This window comes from Microcaecilia unicolor, chromosome 5 (assembly GCF_901765095.1).
Source record: "Microcaecilia unicolor chromosome 5, aMicUni1.1, whole genome shotgun sequence".
NCBI classification, from domain to species: Eukaryota; Metazoa; Chordata; class Amphibia; order Gymnophiona; family Siphonopidae; genus Microcaecilia; species Microcaecilia unicolor.
In genome coordinates, this window is record NC_044035.1 from 4,020,501 (window position 1) to 4,043,413 (window position 22,913).

The 22,913-nt window shown below is 45.5% G+C and overlaps 1 protein-coding gene across 6 annotated transcripts in view; it reads left to right on the forward strand.

The window, feature by feature from the left end:
* Positions 1 to 14,095: 14,095 nt before the first annotated feature.
* FGFR2 (fibroblast growth factor receptor 2) overlaps positions 14,096 to 22,913 on the forward strand; it is a 189,184-nt gene continuing 180,366 nt past the window's right edge. For all 6 annotated transcript variants that reach the window (XM_030202600.1, XM_030202602.1, XM_030202601.1 and 3 more), the window contains exon 1: positions 14,096 to 14,168. The gene's annotated coding sequence lies outside the window, so the exon portion shown is untranslated. The remainder of the gene's footprint in view (positions 14,169 to 22,913) is intronic.

Genomic DNA, 22,913 nt, shown 5'->3' on the forward strand with positions numbered 1-22,913 from the left:
CTGCATTAAGGTTCAAAGTATGTATGTTGTTACATTTGTACCCTGTGCTTTTCCCACTCAAAGCAGGCTCAATGTGGCAGGCAATGGAGAGTTAAGTGACTTGCCCAGAGTCACAAGGAGCTGCCTGTGCCAGGAATTGAACTCAGTTCCTCAGGACCAAAGTCCACCACTCTAACCATTAGGCCACTCCTCCACTTTATTTAGAGAAGATTCAAGAATTGCTGAAATAGCCAAAGGATTAGTACTCGAAGCCTGGACAGCCCTTTTGGGGAGAACATAATCAACCTTATTAAAAGGTGACAGTGGAAAAACCCAGAGACAAATAACTTTTAAGGCCTCTAATGGGGAAATCCCTAGAGACCTAGGGAAATTACGAAATCCTTTGGATTCCTTCTGTAAAATAATGGCTTTTTCTTCTTTGGACTTATTCCCTCAAGTTGGCTTAATCTACCTTCTTTAGGCCCACTTCCACTTCTACACTCTATTCTCACTAAGTCTGACGTCTGGTAACTTACCAACTCCTTTGAAGTCAGCTTTGATTAAGTCCTTTATGAAGAAATCAGATCTTGATCCTATGCAAGCCAAAAACTTACCCTTTCTTTCCAAAGTTATTGAATCAATGGTTCTGGACCAGGTTTCCACCTATGTTGAGTCCATTAATGCTTTGCACCCTCGTCAATCTGGTTGTCCTGCTGGTTTCAGTATGAAGACTGTGTTTACCGCCCTATTAAGTGAACTTCATAGTAATTTGGAAAGGGGAAAAACTGCTCTGTTAGTCTCTCTTGATTTATCTGCGACATTTAATCTCATTAATCGCAATCTACCCTTGCACTGTCTTTCTTGTCTTGGTATTGCTGGTACTGTCTTAGATTGATTTGCTTCTTTTCTTGGCCAACGTTCTTTTCAAGTAGGTCAATCTTCCTCTGTTTCTGCTTCCTCCTGACATGTGGGGTTCCTCAGGGGTCAATGCTTTCCCCAGTTCTTTTTCATGTATTTGTTAGTCCTTTGGCCTTATTTATACAATCTTTGGGGATTAGCTCATATTCTTACGCAGATGACTTTCTTGTAGTCTATTACACAGATCCAAACTCAGTGGACTTACAGCCACTTCAAACTTGTTTAGTACACGTGTTAAATTGGCTAAAAGATCATTGTTTAGTTTTGAACCCTGAGAAAACAGTTGCCTGTTGGGTTACCGGGTCAATGTCTCCACCAAATATCACTCCATTCTTGTTTAACAGTGTAAACACTTCCCCCGCCGCTTGGCTGTGCTTCGATTTCCCAGTCCTAGGCCCAACTCCACACCAGGTTTACTAGGTAACTCTGGATGTTTGGCAGTTCAAACAATATCAAACCCGTCAGAAATTTCCTGTATTTAATTAGGAACAGTCTCTTCCCTGGGGCTACAGGCCTCCCCGGGCTTAGTACATAGCTCCAGCACTCTTATAGGTTCAACTCAGCAACAAAATGGAAAACAAACAAAAAAAAAAACTAGCTCATTTCCCACAGGTACTAACCCAGCCCTGAGTCCCACAGTCCAAATCCTTTCCTCCCCGAGTTCATCAAGTCCCCTAATCCTTAGGCAAAAGTTCCAGCACTTTCCCCTGCAAAAAGGTTCCCAAAGTCCATTCAGCAAAAAGCCTCAAAGTTCTTTCACCCAAAAGTTCCCCAAAGTTCATTCAGCCAAAAAGGTTCTGCTGCGTGCTTCACACTCACCCTAGCAAACCCTCACCTCAGAGCAACCTGAGGAAAGGGGACCCCCTCCCATTCATACCAGCCATTAACTCAAGGGTCATGCTTGAGCCCAGGCCAGGTGGAAGGTACTTCCCCAGGAAACCCGCTCAGATACTTGTCTGGGCTTTTCTCTCAATGAATTGAATTAACCGATTCATCAAGGTTGCTAACAGGCCCTGAGATTGCCCCCTAAGGCAGAAATATCCGTGGGCTTTACCTCCATTCCTTCACCAACCTCTTTGGCCTCGGTAATCACATCCCCAGGCACCCATTCCATAGCCTCTATCTTCTCCCCAGCTGCTCCAAATCTTTATCATGAGCCTGCTCAAAAGCCTCCTCCTCCTCCTCTCCCCTGGGAACCTGGGAGTTGTAGTCTGGTTCACCTTCTCTAAGGGAGCATAGTGGTCTCATCTGGGAGTCAGGGGCATTGCAGTGCTGGTTACCCTTTCTAGAGGGTTCAGGTGATCCTTCCCAAGGATGCTGGGATCGGTAGTCCCTCCATTGTTCCCACCCCCACCTGCCTCTCCAGTGCCCCAGTCCAGATTTCCGGTTCCTGGATCTGCCTACCCCCTCACAAGGCTAATTACTCCTGTTCCATTTTTACGTTATCTTGGAGTAATTTGGGATTTTACTCTGTCTTTTAGTCCTCAAATATCACAGGTTGTTAAAACAGGTTTCTTTTTTCGACATAAACTGAGGGCAATTCATAATTTACTGCGCTTTTCTTCATTCCAGATAACAATATTGTTTATGTGGGGATAACCAAACATAATCTTAGAAGATTGCAAACATTACAGAATACTGCAGCCTGTATTCTTTGCCGAGCTTCTCGCTTTGACCATGCCTCACCTCTTCTTTGACAGCTTCATTGATTACCTATTTATTTATTTATTACATTTGCATCCCACATTTTCTCACCTATTTGCAAGCTCAATGTGGCTTACATATTACCGTTAACGGCGATAGCCGATTCCGGTATGAACAAATACATGTTGTGAATAATACAAAGTGATATTGTGGTGGAATGAGTACATGTATGGTAGGTTGGATTGGGGGGTCTTAGAGAGGGAGAGGGGAGGAAGAGTCAGGTAATGTTCATTAAGGTCTTTGGTTTGCATTGTGACGTAGGTGTCCAGGTATTTTATGTTGAGACGGTGGGGTATGCTCTTCTGAACAGGTCTGTCTTTAGTGCTTTCCGGAAGTCTAGATGGTCAAGCTTTCCATAGTTGTGCGCTTAAATAGGAAAAGCTGGTTGCATAGATGGATTTGTATTTGAGTCCTTTGTTCTTTGGGTAGTGGAGGTTTAGATATGATCGTGTAGATTTTGTGGTGTTTCTGGCTGGCAGGTCGATGAGGTCTGTCATGTATCCCAGTGCCTCGCCGTAAATTATTTTGTGAACAGTCGTGCAGATTTTGAAAGTGATGCGTTCTTTGATTGGTAGCTAATGCAGTTTTTCTCATAGTGGTTTGGCGCTGTCAAAACGCGCTTTTCCAAATATTAGTCTGGCTGCTGTGTTTTGGGCAGTTTGAGTTCAGGGTTAAATTTAAGGTGCTAGCTTTAACCCACAAGGTTCTGCTCAGTGGTTCTCCTGCTTATCTTGCTTCTATGGTGATTCCCTATACACCCTCTCCTACTTTGCGTTCACTAAATGACAATAGGTTAGTCCTTCCACACCCATCTAAATCTAGATGGGAATCCACTAGATCCAGTGCTTTTTAGTTCCTCTCAGAGCAATGTTGGTAGTGAAACTCACTACCATAATATCTTCGGCTTGAATCGTCATATATGTCCTTTCGGCCTTCATTAGAAACTCATCTTTTTCAGCAGGCTTTTGCTGTATAGGCCCAGATAGATTCTTCAACAGCTGTCAGGAGTGTTAGATGAGAACCTTATTGTGCTTTATATGTGTACTTTTTATAGAAACATAGAAACATGACGGCAGATAAAGGCCACATGACCCATCCAGTCTGCCCATCCTCTGTAACCCCTAATTCTTCCTGTTCCTAAGAGATCCCACATGCTTATCTCATGCCTTTTTAAATTCTGAAACAGTCCTCGACCCCACCACCTCCAGCGGGAGGCCATTCCACGCCTCCACCACCCTTTCTGTGAAATAATACTTCCTTAGGTTACTCCTAAGCCTATTCCATGGCGAATCTCCAAGCTACATGACCAACTTGATCGATCTTCCAGCCAGAAACAGACCCAAATCTTCTCGAACATATCTCAATCTTCATCTTCCCAATTGCAAAGGCCTCAAATACAAAGCCTACTACACATCCAACTTCCCCGTTATAGGCAGCCAACTTTGGAAAGCCATACCTCGACACATCCGAAAAACCAACGAACACCTACCCTTCCGAAAACTGCTGAAAACTTACCTCTTCAAACAAGCTTACCCAAACGACTCAAATTAATTCTCTACCTAATCCATACCACTAACTCTACCAAAGCTCCAATCCAATCCTGTCCCCCACATCTCTTCCTATTGTCCTACTCTATATAACTGTGTTATCTCTGTGATACTTTGCTATCGAGCGGGAAAGAGCGGGGTATAAATGCTACAAATAAATAAATAAGTAAATTCCCTCTTAACTTTGTCGTATGCCCCCTCATTCCAGAGCTCTCCTTCATTTGAAAAAGGCTCTCTTCCTGTATATAAATGCCCTTGAGATATTTAAACGTTTCTATCATGTCTCCTCTCTCCCAGCGAATACATGTTGAGGTTCATAAGCCTGTCCCTATAATTTTTGCATTCAAGACCGCTTACTAATTTTGTAGCCGCCCTCTGGACCGACTCCATCCTGTTTATATCTTTCCGTAGGTGCGGTCTCCAGAACTGCACGCAGTACTCCAAATGGGGCCTCACGAGAGACTTATACAACGGCACTATCACCTCCTTTTTCCTGCTGGTCATGCCTCTCTTTATGCACCCAAGCATTCTTCTGGCTTTGGCCGTCGCTTTTTCTACCTGTTTGAAAGCGTTAAGGTGTCAGACACAATCACCCCCAAGACCTGCTCTTCCTTCGCACACTGAAGCATTAGACCCCCTATACTGTACCGTTCTCTCGGATTTTTGCGACCCAAGTGCATGACCCTGCATTTTTTGGGATTAAACCTTAGTTGCCAAATATTGGTCCATTCCTCTAGCTTCGCTAGGTCCTTCCTCATGTCATTCACACCCTCCAGGGTGTCCACCCTGTTGCAGAGTTTAGTATCATCCGCAAAGAGACAAACCTTACCAGACAGCCCTTCCGCAATATCGCTCACAAAGACGTTAAAAAAGCCGGCCCTAGGACCGATCCCTGCGGTACTCCACTGACGACCTCCTTTTCTTCAGAGCAAGCTCCATTTACCACCACCCTCTGTCTCCTACCATTCAACCAATTTTTACCCAATCAGTTACTCTAGGTCCCACACCGAGGGCACTCAATTTATTTATCAGTCGCCTGTGCGGAACCGTGTCAAAGGCTTTGCTGAAATCCAAGTATACCACATCAAGCGCCCCTTCCACATCCAACTGTTTGGTCACCCAGTCGAAGAAGACAGTCAGATTTGTCTGACACGACCTGCCACTAATGAAGCCATGCTGCCTCGGGTCTCGCATTCCATGTAGTTCAAGAAATGTCACAATCCTCCTTTTTAGAAGCGTTTCCATTAGCTTACTCACCACCGAGGTCAGACTGACAGGTCTGTAATTCCCAACTTCTTCCTTACTTCCATTCTTGTGCAAAGGAACCACATCTGCCCTTCTCCAGTCCACCGGGACCACTCCAGTTTCTAAGGAAGCATTGAAGAGGTCCGTCAGCGGAGCCGACAGAACTTCTCCGAGTTCCTTAAGAACCCTCGGGTGTATCCCATCAGGCCCCATCACTTTGTCTACTTTTAGTTTGGCAAGCTCCTCATGAACACAGTCCTCCGTAAACGGGTCTTGGTCTACCATACATCCATCCCCTTTAGCCTTTGTTTTCTGCAGCCATACCCCCGGTCTTTCATTCATGAATACTGAGCTAAAATAATCGTTAAGCAGTTCAGCTTTTTCCTTATCATCTTCCACATATTTCTCTCCCTCAGCTTTGAGCCTCACAATGCTGTTATGGCACTTCCTCTTGTCACTTACATATCTGAAAAAGGTCTTGTCCCTCAATTTTACCGTATTAGCTATCTTTTCCTCCATTTGCCGCTTCGCTTTCCTGATAGCTTTTCCAGCATCTCTTTGCTTAATTAGGTATACTCTACTGTCTTCATCTTTCTGAGTCGTCTTATAACGTGCAAAGGCTAGCCTCCTTTCCCTTATCTTTTCAGCTACTACATTCGAGTACCAGAGAGGCCTTCTTTTCCTCTTACTTTTATGTAATTTTCTAACATAAAGGTTAGTCGCCTTTAATATAGCTCCTTTCAGTCTTGTTCATTGCTGTTCTACATCCTTCAGCTGTTCCCATCCTGCTAACTGTTCCTTGAGAAATTCCCCCATCTTGGCAAAGTTAGTTCCTTTGAAATCTAGGACCTTCAATCTCGAGTGAGCCCTCTCTTCTGTTTTAATATTGAACTATACCATACGATGATCACTAGATGCCAAATGGTCCGCCACCTTGACGTCAGAAATGTACTCTCCACTCGTAAGTACCAGGTCCAGAACAGCTCCATCCCGCGTCGGTTCCGATACCCACTGGAACAATTCTTCCTGTAGGGAATCTAAGATCTCTTTGCTTCTAGACGACCCCGCAGCCGGGACACCCCAGTCAACATCTGGCGTATTGAAGTCACCTATCAGTAGTACTTCCCCTTTCCTAGCTACCTTGCGGATGTCTTCAATTAAGTCCCTGTCCATTTCCTCCGACTGTGAGGGTGGTCTGTATATCACTCTGATATAGATACAGACCCTCTTTCCAGTTTAACCCACAGTGCTTCTTCCTTACCCCACGTGTCTTGCAGTTCCGTCACTTGGATATCATTCTTAGCATATAATGCCACACCTCAACCCTTTTTTCCGACTCTGTCCTTCCTGAATAGATTATAGCCAGGTATAGCAACATCCCAGTCATGGTTCTCCGTGAACCACGTCTCCGTGACCGCCACTAAATCCAAGTCCGCTTCCATCATTGCAGCCTCAAGTTCTAGAAGTTTGTTTCCCATACTATGGGCATTGGTATACAAGGCTCTCCAGATTTTACTCTTTTTATTCTCTTCTATAGAGGCATTAGATGTCCTACCTTCCTTGGGGTTAATTATGGCTTTGTGGCCTTTTATACCCATCTCCATCAATTTTAGTTTAAAGCTCTCTTTAGTACTTTAGCCAGCCTGTTGCTGAAGACACTCCTTCCCTTCCTTGACAGATGGACACCATCACCGCTCAGTACCTCTTGGAAAATCATCCCATGGTCTAAGAAACCAAAGCACTCTCGTCGGCACCAACCACGCAGCCACTCATTTACCTCCAAGATGTGAGCTTCTCTCATTCAACCTTTACATACGACAGGGAGGATCGATGAGAACACCACCTGCGCACCTAGATGCTTCACCCTCTGACCCAAAGCCACGAAGTCTCGTATGATACGTTCAGTAGGATACTTAGCTGTATCATTTGTGCCAACATGGATGAGTAGCATAGGAGTGTGGTCCGTAGGCTTGATGAGTCTAGGCAATCTTTCCACAATATCGCGAATCTTGGCACCCGGCAGACAGCACACCTCTCTGGACAACATATCTGGCGGGCAGATGGGCGCTTCGGTACCCCTGAGAAGTGAATCTCCAACCACCACTACCTTTCTTACATAAGGACATAAGTATTGCCATACTGGGAAAGACCAAAGGTCCATCAAGTCCAGCATCCTGTTTCCAACAGTGGCCAATCCAGGTCACAAATACCTGGCAAGATCCCTAAAAAAGTACAAAACATTTTATACTGCGTATCCCAGAAATAGTGGATTTTCCCCAAGTCCTTTTAATAATGGTCTATGGACTTTTTCTGTAGGAAGCCGTCCAAATCTTTTTAAAACTCCACTAAGCTAACCGCCTTTACCACATTCTCTGGCAATGAATTCCAGAGTTTAATTACATAGTCATGTCTGAATGGTAAAGGTAGTTAGGTTTTTCCTATCTTACATTGGCATTCTTTTCTGGTTTCTTGTTTTTATTGTTATTTTATCTGTGAACTGCTTTCATTTGCTTGTAACGAAAGCGGCATAGCAAATTTTAATAAACGATAAATAATAATCTGTGATTAAAATGTTTACAATAGACTCAATCCTCCTCTGCAAAGTCATTTTATTTTTCTCAATAGTAGAAGTCAAATTCTGTAATCCAGCAGCATCGTCTTCAATAGTATACATTTGTGCTGAATACTCTCTCTTGATGTCATCCAAACGCTCAGTAAGTAAATCAATTTTGCTCACCAGGGCAGAGGTGTCTTTAGCTGAGTTCTCTGCTAATCCATTTATGTTCTCGGCTAATCCTTTTATTTTATTTTAGTTACATTTGTACCCCGCACTTTCCCACTCATGGCAGGCTCAATGTGGCTTACGTATACAGGTACTTATTTGTACCTGGGGCAATGGAGGGTTAAGTGACTTGCCCAGAGTCACAAGGAGCTGCCTGTGCCTGAAGTGGGAATTGAACTCAGTTCCCCAGGACCAGAGTCCACCACCCTAACCACTAGGCCACTCCTCCACTGAGCTTCTGAAGGGCATTCCAAATGCTCTGCAAAGATACTGCCGGCTTAGGAATTGATACCGTGGCAAAAGCCTCCGACAGCTTCTCACAGCTTTCAAATATTCCAGCAGTTCTTCCAACAAAGTGGATCCTGCTCTTGCGTTACTTCCTTGGAGTCACATCCTTCAGCTGTGGGTTCAACAGTCAGATATAGCAGCAGTACGAACATCGGAGGGGAGAATGACACTTCAAGACCGAGAGCAGAGAGTTCTCCCTGCTTAGCCGGACATACACCCACTCCGGGACCTTCATTAATGGAAGTCTTCACTGCAAAGTGATGCAAGGTTTGCTTCACTGGTGAGAAGGTCATAAGCACATAAGCACCGCCATACTCGGTGCAGAGCGAAACATGCATGTCAAGGGGTAAACCCGTTAAAATAAAGTGGAGCTGGCGCTGGGAGAGACTATAGGGGACAGCCCTTGGGCAGTTGAACCCCTGGTCTGATTGCAAAATAAAAGATAAGTAATTTAACTGATAAGAGAATAGTAAAAGAGTTTAAAAAATTAAGGAAATCGGGTGAACCGATGAAGAAGTGGGCACTAGTTACATTGCCAGATTTACATCTTTGGCAGTGAGCGCCGCTGAGGTTGCCTTGAAAAATATGAAAACTGTCAATATATGCTTTAAACATTTTTCATATGTTTGAGAGTAAGAAAACTTAAAAACAGTTTAAAATGAAAATTTTGCTTTAAACGAATCACTGCTGGATCCAATTTAACTGGGATAGTTGTTGGACTTATATGGGACTGGCGTGTAGGTTTTGAAAACTAGCCACGATCTGGTTTCTAGGATAAGTCTGACGTAACTTGCACGTGGGCGGGATACAGGGAGGGAAGGCCCGAAGGGAGGTGATCTGCAGATTGCCTCTGCTGCGCTTCTTTCACGCGGAGCGAGGTCGTGGTGAGGCGCTATGATTTGAATTCAGGGGGGCCCGGCCCAGTGGTGGACGGAGGGGGGCAGCAACAACGACAACCGGGGGGGGGGGGGGGTGGCCCAGGGTCCGCCTTGCCCCGGGCCCGGCCCAGTCTCTCGGCGGCCCTGGTGATGACTATTAGAAAAGTCTTTAAGTTTTCTTACTCTCAAACATGTATTAAACATATGAAAAATGTTTAAAGCATATATTGACAGTTTTCATATTTTTCAAGGCAACCTCAGCGGCGCTCACTGCCAAAAATGTAAATCTGGCAATGTAACTAGCGCCCACTTCTTCATCGGTTCACCCGATTTCCTTAATTTTTAAAACATTTTTACTATTCTCTTATCAGTTAAATTACTTATCTTTTATTTTGCAATCAGACCAGGGGTTCAACTGCCCAAGGGCTGTCCCCTATAGTCTCTCCCAGCACCAGCTCTACTTTATTTTAACGGGTTTACCCCTTGACGTGCATGTTTCGCTCAGTGGATTGGCCGCTGTTGGAGACAGGATGCTGGGCTTGATGGACCCTTGGTCTTTTCCCAGTCTGTCTTCTATAATAGGTCCTTGAGTACTGCTTATCCTAGGGGCTTGAGCAGGAATGATATTGAAATCCCACATCGGTGGTGGAATGTGGATGGGTGAGAAACATAATACTGGAGGGTGAAGGGACACTGACCTACCATCAATTTGCCAGTGGCAGACTGCAATGGTGGAAAGATAAATGCGGACGGAGAAAGTCTCAAAACTAAAACAGGAGAGATGGTAACATAGTAGATGACGGCAGATAAAGACCCGAATGATCCGTCCAGTCTGCCCAACAGTCACACTCATTATCAATTCATGATTAAGCCAACAATGAATGTGATATAAAATACTTGATCCTGTTTTTCTTTGCCATTTCTGGAACATAGACCGTAGAAGTCCACCCAGTACTGTTGTTATGCTCCAACTGTCAAAGTCCTCTCCAGACCATCCCAATCTGTTTTGTCATATACGGGACACAGGCCATAGAAGTTCCCCTCACGTACCCAACCACTGGAGCTGCCAGATGTAGGAGGCAGTCCAAAATTAGAGGCTGAGCATAAAGGATCTTGATCGTTTGCTTCCATGTTAAAGAGAAGGACTTGTTTCTGGAGGGTTTTCTAGGTGCCAGAAGAACATTTAAGAAGTCTTGTAATCCAGGAAGAGGCCCACTGCTATCCCCAGGGTGGGTCTTTCTTTCATGCTGAGACCGCATTCAATTCAAGCTTCTGCTACTAACCTACAAATGTACTCGATCTGCAGCCCCTCCTTACCTCTCAACCCTCATCTCCCCTTACGTTCCTACCCGTAACCTCCGCTCTCAAGACAAATCCCTCCTTTCAGTACCTTTCTCCACCACCGCCAACTCCAGGCTCCGCCCTTTCTGTCTCGCCTCACCCAACGCGTGGAACAAACTCCCCGAGGCCATACGCCAGGTCCCCTCCCTGCCCATCTTCAAATCTCTGCTTAAAGCTCACCTCTTCAACGTCGCCTTCGGCACCTAACCACTACACCTCTACCCAGGAAATCTAGACTGCCCAACTTGACATTTCGTTCTTTAGATTGTAAGCTCCTTTGAGCAGGGACCGTCCTTCTTTATTTTGTACAGCGCTGCGTAACCCTAGTAGCGCTCTAGAAATGTTAAGTAGTAGTAGTAGTAGACCGCTTTTAGTGCAGTGGTAAAATGACCTCATTTTCTATTATTCCTATTAATGGCCATTTGCTAATTTCCCTATCGACACCTGTTTTCTAGGCAGTACGGGCTCATGCGCTAATCAGTTAGAACTGATTAGCACAAAACACACCTAATCTCCGCCCCCGGCGCTAAAAATAAATTTCATTTTTTACCATGTGGGAAGTGCACGCTGATCCCAAACTATCGTGGAATGCCTGAGTGCCCCGCATTAGAGCTTTCCGAAGGTTGGAAATGATCTGCCTTTAAAAATCCACACTGTCAAAGATCGAGATCTCAGGGCCATTCTGTAGACTTAACACGGAGTCTTGCTTTCCCAGATGGAGAGGTTGACCCTGCATTAGGACAATGAGCCTCAGGAACCAAGCTTGAACGGGCCAGAACAGAGCCAGCAGAATGATATGAGCCCAGTCCTGAAGAATCTTCTGAAATACTGGAGAAATGAAAGGAACAAGTGGAGTAGAACGGGCAAACGTCAATTGATGGTTAACTCTTTCAAAAACGTACAAAGCCTAGAGGACACTCCATAAAGTTATATGGCAATGCTTACAAAACAAATAGAAATTTTTGTGTCACTCAACAAATAGTTAAACTCTAGAACTCATTGCTAGAGGATGTGGTAACAGCAGTTAGGGTATCTGGTTTTTTTTTGTTTTTAATTTCCAATTAGTCTTACATACAATAAAATGCAGCAAGAAAGAAACAACCAACCAAGTCCATATTAACGTGGAGAGTGGAAGCGGTCAAAGACATGCCTAACAGACTGCCTCAGATTCTCCAAGTCTGCTACTCTACCCCTGGACATTGGACTCAGTCTCTCAGATTCAGGAGCTCTTTGCTCTGATTGCACATGTACAACCATTGGGAGATAATCATACATAGCCCCCATATTGCTGATGGACCTCTGTCTGAACATAAGAACAGCTATACTGGGTCAGACCGAAGGTCCATCAAGCCCAGCATCCTGTTTCCAACAGTGGCCAATCCAGGTCACAAGTACCTGGCAGAAACCTCAAAGAATAACAAGATTCTGGAATCCCAGAGTAGCAACATTCCATGTAGAACCCCAGAGAGTAGCAAGATTCCATTCAGAATCCCAAGTACATAAGTGTTGCCATACTGGGACAGACCGAAGGTCCATCAAGCCCAACAGCCTGTTTCCAACAGTGGCCAATCCAGGTCACGCAGAAACCTCAAAGAATAACAAGATTCTGGAATCCCAGAGTAGCAACATTCCATGTAGAACCCCAGAGAGTAGCAAGATTCCATTCAGAATCCCAAGTACATAAGTGTTGCCATACTGGGACAAACCGAAGGTCCATCAAGCCCAACAGCCTGTTTCCAACAGTGGCCAATCCAGGTCACAAGTACCTGGCAGAAACCTCAAAGAATAACAAGATTCTGGAATCCCAGAGTAGCAACATTCCATGTAGAACCCCAGAGAGTAGCAAGATTCCATTCAGAATCCCAAGTACATAAGTACATAAGTGTTGCCATACTGGGAAAGACCAAAGGTCCATCAAGCCCAGTATCCTGTTTCCAACAGTGGCCAATCCAGGTCACAAGTACCTGGCAGAAACCTCAAAGAATAACAAGATTCTGGAATCCCAGAGTAGCAACATTCCATTCAGAATCCCAAGTACATAAGTACATAAGTGTTGCCATACTGGGAAAAACCAAAGGTCCATCAAGCCCAGCATCCTGTTTCCAACAGTGGCCAATCCAGGTCACAAGTACCTGGCAGAAACCTCAACGAATAACAAGATTCTGGAATCCCAGAGTAGCAACATTCCATGTAGAACCCCAGAGAGTAGCAAGATTCCATTCAGAATCCCAAGTACATAAGTGTTGCCATACTGGGTCAGACCGAAGGTCCATCAAGCCCAGCATCCTGTTTCCAACAGTGGCCATCCAGGTCACAAGTACCTGGCAAGATCCCAAAACAGTCCAATACATTTTATGCTGCTTATCCTAGAAATAAGCAGAGGATTTTCCACAAGTCCATTTTAATAATAGTCTATGGACTTTTCCTTTAGGAAGTTAGCCAAACCTTTTTAAAACCCCGCTAAGCTAACTGCTTTTACTACATTCTCTGACAACGAATTCCAGAGTTTAATTACACGTTGTGTGAAGAAAAATTAGGAGTGTTATACTAGGGGCTGAGGGATGGATTCTAAATCTTATAGTGGGTGGGTAGAGAGTTGGTTGTGTTATAGTAGAGGCTGGGGGATGGATACCTTATAGTGGGGTGGGTATTCTGTACTAGGAGCTGAGGGATGGATTCTTTACCTTACAATGGGGTGGGAATGCTATACAAAGGGCTGGGGGATAAATAATTCACCCTATAGTGGGGTGGGTAGAAGGTTGGGGGGGTGTCATAGCAGGGGCTGGGGATGAATTACTCATCTTATAGTGGGGTGGGTTGAAAGTTCGGAGTGTTACACCAGGGGCTGGGGATGGATTATTCAGTTTATAGTGGGGTGGATAGAAGGTTGGGGGTGTCATAGCAGGGGCTGGGGATGGATTTTTCACTTTATTTTGGGGTGGCTTGAAAGTTCGGGGTGTTACACCAGGGGTTGGGGGATGGATTCTTCACCTTACAATGGGGTGGGTGGGAGACTGGGCACCTAAAACCCGGTGGGGCTGTTCTAATGAGGTGGGTAAGACGTGGAGCAAGAGGCTGGGACTGGGTTCTGCATGTTTTGTTCAGTCCTGGGTTTCTGTCAACCTCATTCCGGGACCTGCAGCACTGATTTGAAGGGGTGGAATGGAGGACTGCAAATCCCACAGTGCTTTCGGAGCTAAGTTTAAAGCCAGGACCGGGCAAAGTCTCCCTCCTGGGCACCGGGACTGGCTTGAGGACATTCGAGCGGGTGGGATCTGCTGGGCCGCCGCTAGGGGGCGCTTCAGTGACTCGTGGGAGCCGAGGCAGCGTGTTCCGGCCGGGGACGGCTCGGGTTACACCGGAGGAGGGATCGGCGGCAGGGGGAGGGCGAGGGCGGCTCCAGCCTCCAGCCCAGGGGGGCTCGCCACCAGTCTGAGCTCGGCCCGTGTCGGGAGCTGATGGAGCGGCGCAGGAGCGGCCAGGAGGGTGAGTGAGAGCTGGCTGTACTGGGACTAGTGTACTGGGAAGAGCGGGTGCTGGCTGAACTGGGAGTTGAGGGCCGGGACTGGCAGGGGAGCGATGCAGCAGCACTAGTGCAGCACTACGTAGCTCTGGAGCTCGCCTGGCAGTCTCAGTCCCTAATCGGTGCCGTCTGTCACCAGCCCAGCGCTGGGCTCTGCTGTCTGTGTCCCAGCTCCAAACAGTCCTGCGGGAGAATGCGATGGGGAGGGGAGCACAGGCAATAAATTCAAGAATGAATTGGAGGGGGGAGCAGTAAACCTGTCAACCGACCTGATTGCATGGCTCCCCTCATTATGTTATTGGGTGTGATTTATTATGGCTTACAATTAAGAATGTTTGTGTGGTTTTATGTACTTTGAATTTCTTCTGGCCGTGGGATAAATGGTTTTAGCCTGGGTTTGTAGTACACTGGGAACTGGCATGTAATGGGCTCCAGTGCTGTCTCTTCTATTGCAAGTTACCTATTTAATACCCCCCCGGTATAGTGCAGTTTTGCAGCTTGGTCCCCCCCTTTTTTTTAAGTAACTCTCATCTTTGCTTTCCTGCTAATGTACCTGATGTTAATCAGCTGTGAACTGTCCAGTGTGTTTTTAGTGTTAATTGTGCTTTGGTTTAAGTCAAAATGTAGACATTTCACAGCTATAGGGAAGGTTTCTGTGCCGAACTCTTTACTTGGCTGTGGGACGTTATCACTAGATAGCGACTGGCCACAAATCAAAGCCCAGTGAAAGGTGGAGTAGCCCAGACAGATGGCCAGACGGCTCTTGAAAGGACAAGTTGTGGGCTTGAAGGCAAGTGATGGCTTTAGCAGTGCACTCAAGTCGTCTAGAGGGGGCGCTAGAGAGCCTTCAGCCAGTTGCACCTGTGAGATCTCGGGGGATCTCTCCAAACTAGAGGCTGGGAGTAAAGTTTATCTCTTCCAAATTCTGATCCCAAAGAGAGCTGTCCTAGCAGGTGGTAAATCAGGACACAATAGAAGCCGCTTTTCATGGGGTCACATAGTAAAAAGGTCCAAAGCGGACAGTAAATCACTGACATGGGGGGGAAAAGGGAGTTTTTCCACATCCTCAACCTGAGAATTTAGGGGGGGAGTGGAGCTATTTCTGTCAAAGCCTCTGGAAAGTTAGTTTATTAAGACTTTGAAGATGTAGGTAGAGGTCTTTTCCTTAGCACTAGAAACAAAATACCCAGGGCCAGCGGAGACTCGTATTCCGAGAAGAAACTGAGGCAGTGGGAGAAGGAAGAAATGCTCTCACATTGCCAGGTCATGAGGAAACCTGCAGCCATGGCAGTTGCAGATTTTAGGACCACCCTGGTTTTGAACGTACATCCCAAAACACTGTGGGATTTGTAGTTCTGCAAGTCCCATAATGCACAGGGACGGGGGTGAAATCTCCAGCCTGGAACCTGGAACTGGGTAATGTGGCATCTCTGAATCCGATTGCTGCTTCCAGAAGGAGAGGAGGCCGATTCTCTGTTGGACGGAAAAATGGAGACACTGGTTCCAATGCGCAGTCACATTACTTCTAGCTCTTAAACTCCACCGATACCTTATCAGGTTACTGAGACTTATCATGCCTAGGAATAACGCCAATCAAAAACCAAATGATTTAAATAACAGCCAATGCTAAAAAAACTAAAACCAAAGCCAAATGTATGAACCCCCGGAGTTGTAGGTACTCAGCCATCACAGTGTATTTAGATTTGCGGTTCCAATCATTCAAAACATACAGAACATGTTTGATAGGAAAGAATAATCAATCACACCAGATAAACATAATACAGTTTCAAAGAAAAAAACAAATCAGAGAACGCTTGCAGTGGTTGACCACCAGTCGGATGAGGTTTAGGACGGGTTCAAAGCCTGAACAAAAAAAAGCCAGGCCTTTAAGTGACCTCAAAACTTTTAAAAGTGGGGTCGGGAGGAAGGGCACACACAGCGTCTGAGCAAATTTAGGGGCTGGTAAAACCAAAGGTGACACGGTGAATATGGTATAGTAAGTGAGGAGCACCTGGTTTTTGATTTGCACTGTTAGAGGTACCCGAGAAACTGTGAGCTGGTTCATGTGACGTTTGCACAGTTTGTGAGTCTCAGGTCTGCGTTACTAGGAAAACACGAAGGAATCTCGTAGGGCCTGTGCGCAAGGGGAAAACTCTTCTAGGAATGTAACGGCTGTATGGCTAATGTGTTGGAATCCACATCTGGCTGGAAATGTTGCAGTTGTGCGGGTACCTCATTTTTCTGGAAATATGAACCAGCAGTGTGTGTCTTGAGTGGAAATGGGGACAGAAGAGATCTCAGGGCATGTGAAGTGCTGGAGATTTCCTGCGGAGTTTGTTTTGGAGTGGGTTTAAAATGCCTTTCCTTATCGGCCCAAAGTGGCAAAGCAGCAGAGGAGAACTTGGACCCAGTGCATCATGTGCTCTTTATCTGTCCTCAGGGGCTCTCTAACACATTTGCTGCCAGCTCGTGGGAAAAGGAAACAGTTGGAGAATTTGGAGGGATTCCTGAGGTCTATCAGACGGCTTGATTTAATGTGAACGTAACTGTAAAAAATGAGACCAGCCAGCTGGTTTATTTGCAAACTGTCATGTCCTGGAGATTTTGGGGACTTCAGCGAGCGAGCGGGTGAAGTTAGCTGGATTGAACTTGGCAGACAATTTGGAGGTGGGGGGATCTGTTTTGCAGGTTTAATCTGAGGTCCCCTGAGAGTGCTGGGATCTGAGAGGGGGGCTATAAGGTGTCAGGAGGCAGGTTATGTTCTGGGAATGTGGCAGAATTAAGGGATGTGGGTGATGGAAATGGGTAAGGTATATATAGTATAATTTGTTCTTTAGGAAGACGGTTTCAGCAAGCCAGCTCTTGCTGTAATGAGAAGGAGGATTTGGTTATAAATAGTCCAATTGTGCTGTAGGTGGATAAGATCTTCAGGAATGTGCAGGCAGCCATGTTTCTAGTACCTGGAAGGTTTTTCAGTTTCTCGAGGAGCGGTGGTACCAATAACCCAACCAGAACCGGGTAAGCAGAGGCCCTGGTGCCCCCAGAGAGGGTGGCAAAGCTGGGATTTGGTTCTCTTGAGTGGGCTTCCCCTGTGCGTGGGAGAGCATCCAGCACGGGCAGCACCAGCAGACTGGGTTTTTCTTTGTAATGTAATCGGAGAGGGCAGCTGTCAATTTTAGCTAAAATTACAGCATAAAAAACCTGAGGGGCAAGTTTTGTTGGCTGGGTTTTTAAGCGGGTGCATCTTTTGCCTGGGGTATTAATTTCCTGCAGTCCCAGGAAGGGCAGAGAATTCCACAGGAAAAATTGTACAAGCGAAAACTTGCCAGGAAAGAGCCGTGGGGTTTTAGTCTGAAAGCGGTTCTCTAAAGTCCCTGAACATGGGGAGGGGGACACACATGCATGGCAGGGGGTCATGCATCCCCTCTTTGGTACTGTCTGGGCACTGTGAAGCCATAGGTGGCCCCTGGGGAACAGTGCTTGCCGGGGGATGTTCTTAGTGTGTGCTTGATTTTTTTTTTTTTTTGGGGGGGGGGGGGTGCCATCAGGATGGTAAGGCTCCCTGTCGGCATTCAGTTTGTCTGTCCTTGCTGTGCATCTCTCTCAAGATTACACTTTTGATTGCTTTGTTTCTCTCTTTCTAATGAAAACATGAAGCTTTTTCTTACCTTTTTGCATAATTATGTGGGTTATTGCTTAGAACAACCAATATCAGTCCTTCAGGTAGAAGTGGCTCTCACTTCATGCTCTGAAGGGTTTCAAAATGTTCCTGTTGCATTTGAAAAATAACACATTTTAACCATCTCCGCACGCCCAGCCACCCTTGAAAGTTGAAAGCTCTGACAGTGAGGTACTGCTGGGATCCTGTCTGAACTCTGAAGGCTGTAGTCGGTGGTTCTAAACAGGGTTTTCAGGATGTCTGCAATGAATATTCATGAGTTAGATTTGCATGCGGTGTAGGTGAAGGAATAGAACTGGACTCCAAGCAGTCCTTGAGGTATAGGGGAGGGACGCTGTGCAGCCCGGCCTCGTTCTTAGACCACTGTGGGTATCCTGAAAACCCACGTGCCAGAGCCCTCTTGAAAGACGGGAGCCTGGGGACTTGTCAGGCAGCGTCATGTGGCCGTGCTTGACTCGTTTAGTGCATCTCGCTTCACAGGGCACGTCTCTAACAAGGGCGTTTAAACTTGTGCAGGTGCTTTCTCCCAGGTTAGGTTGCACACGGGTGCAGCAGTGTTTTGGAAAAAATGTGCAATCTCATGCACAGTGTTAAAAACTTCCCCCACTGAGGACTTTCTTGAGATGTTTGTGCTGTATTCATATCCTAGGTGTCTTACTGTGCCCTCTTCTGAAGTCTATCTGTGCTGTATTCATAGCTTGGATGGGTTAAAGTGGTGTCTGTTCAGCTATCTGTGCTGTATTCATCTCCTGGGTGTCTCTGTTTTCCTCTGAACTCTATCTGTGCTGTATTCATAGTTTGGATGGGTTAAAGTGGTGTCCAGCTATTTGTGCTGTATTCATATCCTAGGTGTCTCACTGTGCCCTCTTCTGAAGTCTGTCTGTGCTGTATTCATCATTTTGATGTGTTAAAGTGGTGTCTGTTCAGCTATTTGTGCTGTATTCATATCCTGGGTGTCTCACTGTGCCTGTGCCCTCTTCTCAAGTCTATCTGTGCTGTATTCATAGTTTGGATGGGTTAAAGTGGTGTCTGTTCAGCTGTCTGTGCTGTATTCATATCCTGGGTGTCTCACTGTGCCTGTGCCCTCTTCTCAAGTCTATCTGTGCTGTATTCATAGTTTGGATGGGTTAAAGTGGTGTCTGTTCAGCTGTCTGTGCTGTATTCATCTCCTGGGTGTCTCTGTTCTCCTCTGAACTCTATCTGTGCTGTATTCATAGTTTGGATGTGTTAAGGTGACATCCCTTGAGCTCTTTGCACTGTATTGATATATTGGGTGTCTCGGGTGTGGCTGTCTCCTCCTCTGAATTCAGTCTATCCATGCTGTATTCATAGTTTGCATATGTTAAGGTGGAATTTGTGCTGTATTCATATCCTCCTGGGTGTCTCAGGGTACATCTATCTCCTCAAGTCTAATTTCTGTGCTGTGTTTATAGTTTGACCGTGTTAAAGTCTTGTCCCTTCAGTTGTTTGTGCTGTATTCATATCCTGGTTGTCTTGGGGTGGTGCTTGTCTAGCTCTGCTGTCTGCACATGGCTCTGTATTTTGTCCACATGCATGAGAGGAGCGTTGTGTAGCTCTGATGCATTTTAAAACTTGGTCCAGTGTTGGGAGTACCGACGTAGGGGTTGTCACACAGAGTAAGACAAGTGTAGGACTAGGTCTCTTGCTCCTGCCATATAGGGTGATTGGGGGTTCAAAGACTCCCCCTTTTCATTAGGGCTACATTTCTGTATTGACTACTTTTCCATCTTTGTCCTTTGTATGAAGACATGAACTTGTGTTGGGGTTGGATCCTTTTGGTAATGTAACATAGTAGATGACAACGGTCCATCCAGTCTGCCCAACAAGATAAACTCATTTGTGCTACTTTATATGTATTCCTGACCTTGATTTGTATCTGCCATTTTCAGGGCACAGACCATAGAAGTCTGCCCAGCACTAGCCCCGCCTCCCACCACCAGCTCCACCACCCAATCTCGTCTAAGCTCCTTAGGATCCATTCCTTCCGAACAGGATTCCTTTATGTTTATCCCATGCATGTTTGAATTCTGTTAACGTTTTCATCTCCACCACCTCCTGCAGGAGGGCATTCCATGTATCCACCACTCTCTCTGTGAAAAAATACTTCCTGACATTTTTCTTGAGTTTGCCCCCCTTCAATCTCATTTCATGCCCTCTAGTTCTACCTCCTTCCCATCTCCGGAAAAGGTTCGTTTGCGGATTAATACCTTTCAAATATTTGAATGTCTGTATCATATCACCCCTGTTTCTTCTTTCCTCCAGTGTATACAAGTTCAGGTCAGCAAGTCTCTCCTCATACGTCTTGTAACGCAAATCCCATACCATCCTTGTAGCTTTTCTTTGCACCGCTTCAATTCTTTTTACATCCTTAGCAAGATACGGCCTCCAAAACTGAACACAATACTCCAGGTGGGGCCTCACCAATGACTTATACAGGGGCATCAATGTGATGGGATCATGGCCCAGTTACCTGGAAGGTGTTTGTTGGTGACGGCTGAAACACCCCTTCCGAGTGCTTGTTTCTTTCTGTGTTCCCATGCAGAATTAAGAACATACTGGGTCAGACCAGTGGTCCATCTAGCCCAGTATCCTGCTTCCAGCCGTGGCCAATCCAGGTCACAAGTACCTGGCAGAATCACAAAGAGTGGCAACAAGATTCCGTACAGAATTTAATTTAATTTTAGTATTTATATTCCATGTAACCAAAAAAGTAGTTCAAGGCAGATGACACAGTCAATATGACAAACCTTGTAAAATTTCAACTAAACAATTCCACCACTAAAAAAACAGTAAAAAACAAAACCACAACTTTATACTAAATCAATAATTCTCTATAACACTAAGTACGTAGAAATTTCCAAAATAACCATGTTTTCACAGATCATTGAAAGCTCTTGATGTAACTCTCATATTCATTTGCAAAGAGTTTTCAAGGTTCAGAGCCCTTTTCAACTACGGTTGTATCAATAGTTTTCTTCAGTCAACGTATTTGTCGGGATTATCAGTCTAACATCAAGGGCTCTTTTCAGTTGATAAAGAGTCACAAGATCCAGATGACAACAAGGATCAAAGCACATAAAACTTTAAAAATCATGGCCAGCAATTTAAAGTCAACCCTGGCCTTACACGACAGCCAGTGTAGTTTCACCAAATAAGGAGTAACATATTTGGCCGCCACATTTCGGATAATTTGTAATCTTTTTAATTGTATGTCTGTCAGCCCTAAATGTTACAATAGACAAGGTTGATAACGCCATAGACTGAATAACTATCTGAAAAAGAGAATGATCCATAAAGTATCTGATAGGCTGGAACAGTTTAAATTTACGAATCACATTAAGTCTGAATCTATCCGTGTACCTAACAATTGAATTTCATCGCTGATAGAAGTCTCCCCACCACTTGGGGTTTCCAATTCAGTGAGCTAACCCATAAAATGTTAGTCTTATCAGAGTTAATTTTTAGAGCCAGTTAACACATCCATGCATATAAGACATCAAAAACCCTGCTTATTTGAGCATGGACTGAATTCAAATAAGAAATGTAAACATCTGCATAAGAGTGGAGGGAGTGGTACCATCCAGAGGTGGCCAGTTCAAATCCCACTGCTGCTGCTTGTGATCTTGGGCAAGTCATTAAATCCTCCATTGCCCTCCGAGATAGGGGAATACATTAAGGCACACTAAATATCTCACTGAGCAAATCCCTTCCACTCTTTTAAAATGCACCTTGGCTTTTGGGGGGAGGGGGGGGAGAGAGAGGCTGGCATATCCACAATCATAGCTGCTTTGGTGCATTACCTGGCTGGTAGGTGGCTTTAGACTTTAGGAGTGGAGGAGTGGCCTAGTGGTTAGAGCACTGATCTTGTAATCCAGAGGTGGCCAGTTCAAATCCCACTGCTGCTCCTTGTGATCTTGGGCAAGTCATTAAATCCTCCATTGCCCTCCGAGATAGGGGAATACATTAAGGCACACTAAATATCTCACTTTGAGCAACTACTGAAAAAGTCATGAGCTAAATCCCTTCCACTCTTTTAAAATGCACCTTGGCTTTTGGGGGGAGGGGGGGGGGGGGGGGGGGGAGAGAGGCTGGCATATCCACAATCACAGCTGCTTTGGTGCATTACCTGGCTGGTAGGTGGCTTTAGACTTTAGGAGTGGCCTAGTGGTTAGAGCACTGGTCTTGCAACCCAGAGGTGACCAGTTCAAATCCCACTGCTGCTGCTTGTGATCTTGGGCAAATCACTTAACCATTGCCTCAGGTACAAACGTTTAGATTGTGAGCCCTCCAGGGACAGAGAAACACCCAGTGTACCTGAATGTAACTCACCTTGAGCTACTGCTGAAAAAGGTGTGAGCAAAATCCAAATTAATAAAATAAATAGAAATATTTAATACCCAGTGGATTCAAAGTCTTTCCCATATCCTTTAAATAAAAATTTAAAAGGACAGGGAGAAGTGGTGATCCCAAAGCGCGGCAAGAGTCCATGCTACCGATCCCAGGGACCAGCAGTGGTTTTCCCTACATCTGTCTCCATAATTTTGTGAGTGGGGTAGGAGTTGCCTGAAGAAGCTTTGCCAGTGTAAGCTGATCTAAGGCAGAATTTCTCATCTTCCTGCACTGGAGGCGTCTTCTCTCGCATACATATTCAAATGGAAATCCTGAAAACGAGGCTGCAAAAAGGATTTCATTTATAAACCACCGACGGTTGCACATGCATAAGAGAGATCTGCAAGGCTATTTGTTGTACGCATATTTATGAGCGATCTCCTGAAAACCTAACCTGGGGACTGAACCAGGGACTGTTTGGGAAATACTGATCTGAAATCATTAAAAACGTGCTTCCTTGGTTTGCTGGACAGTGGTTGGTGGCCTGAAGGCAGCTCCCAGACCTTCCCGATTCGCAGGGTGGTGTCTGGTGGTTTGGCATGGGGAAGCTTTGCTGTGGGCCCAGGCATGCAGTTTGTAATATGGAAGGGAGAAGAGGGGCTGTGTGTTGGTCACTTTC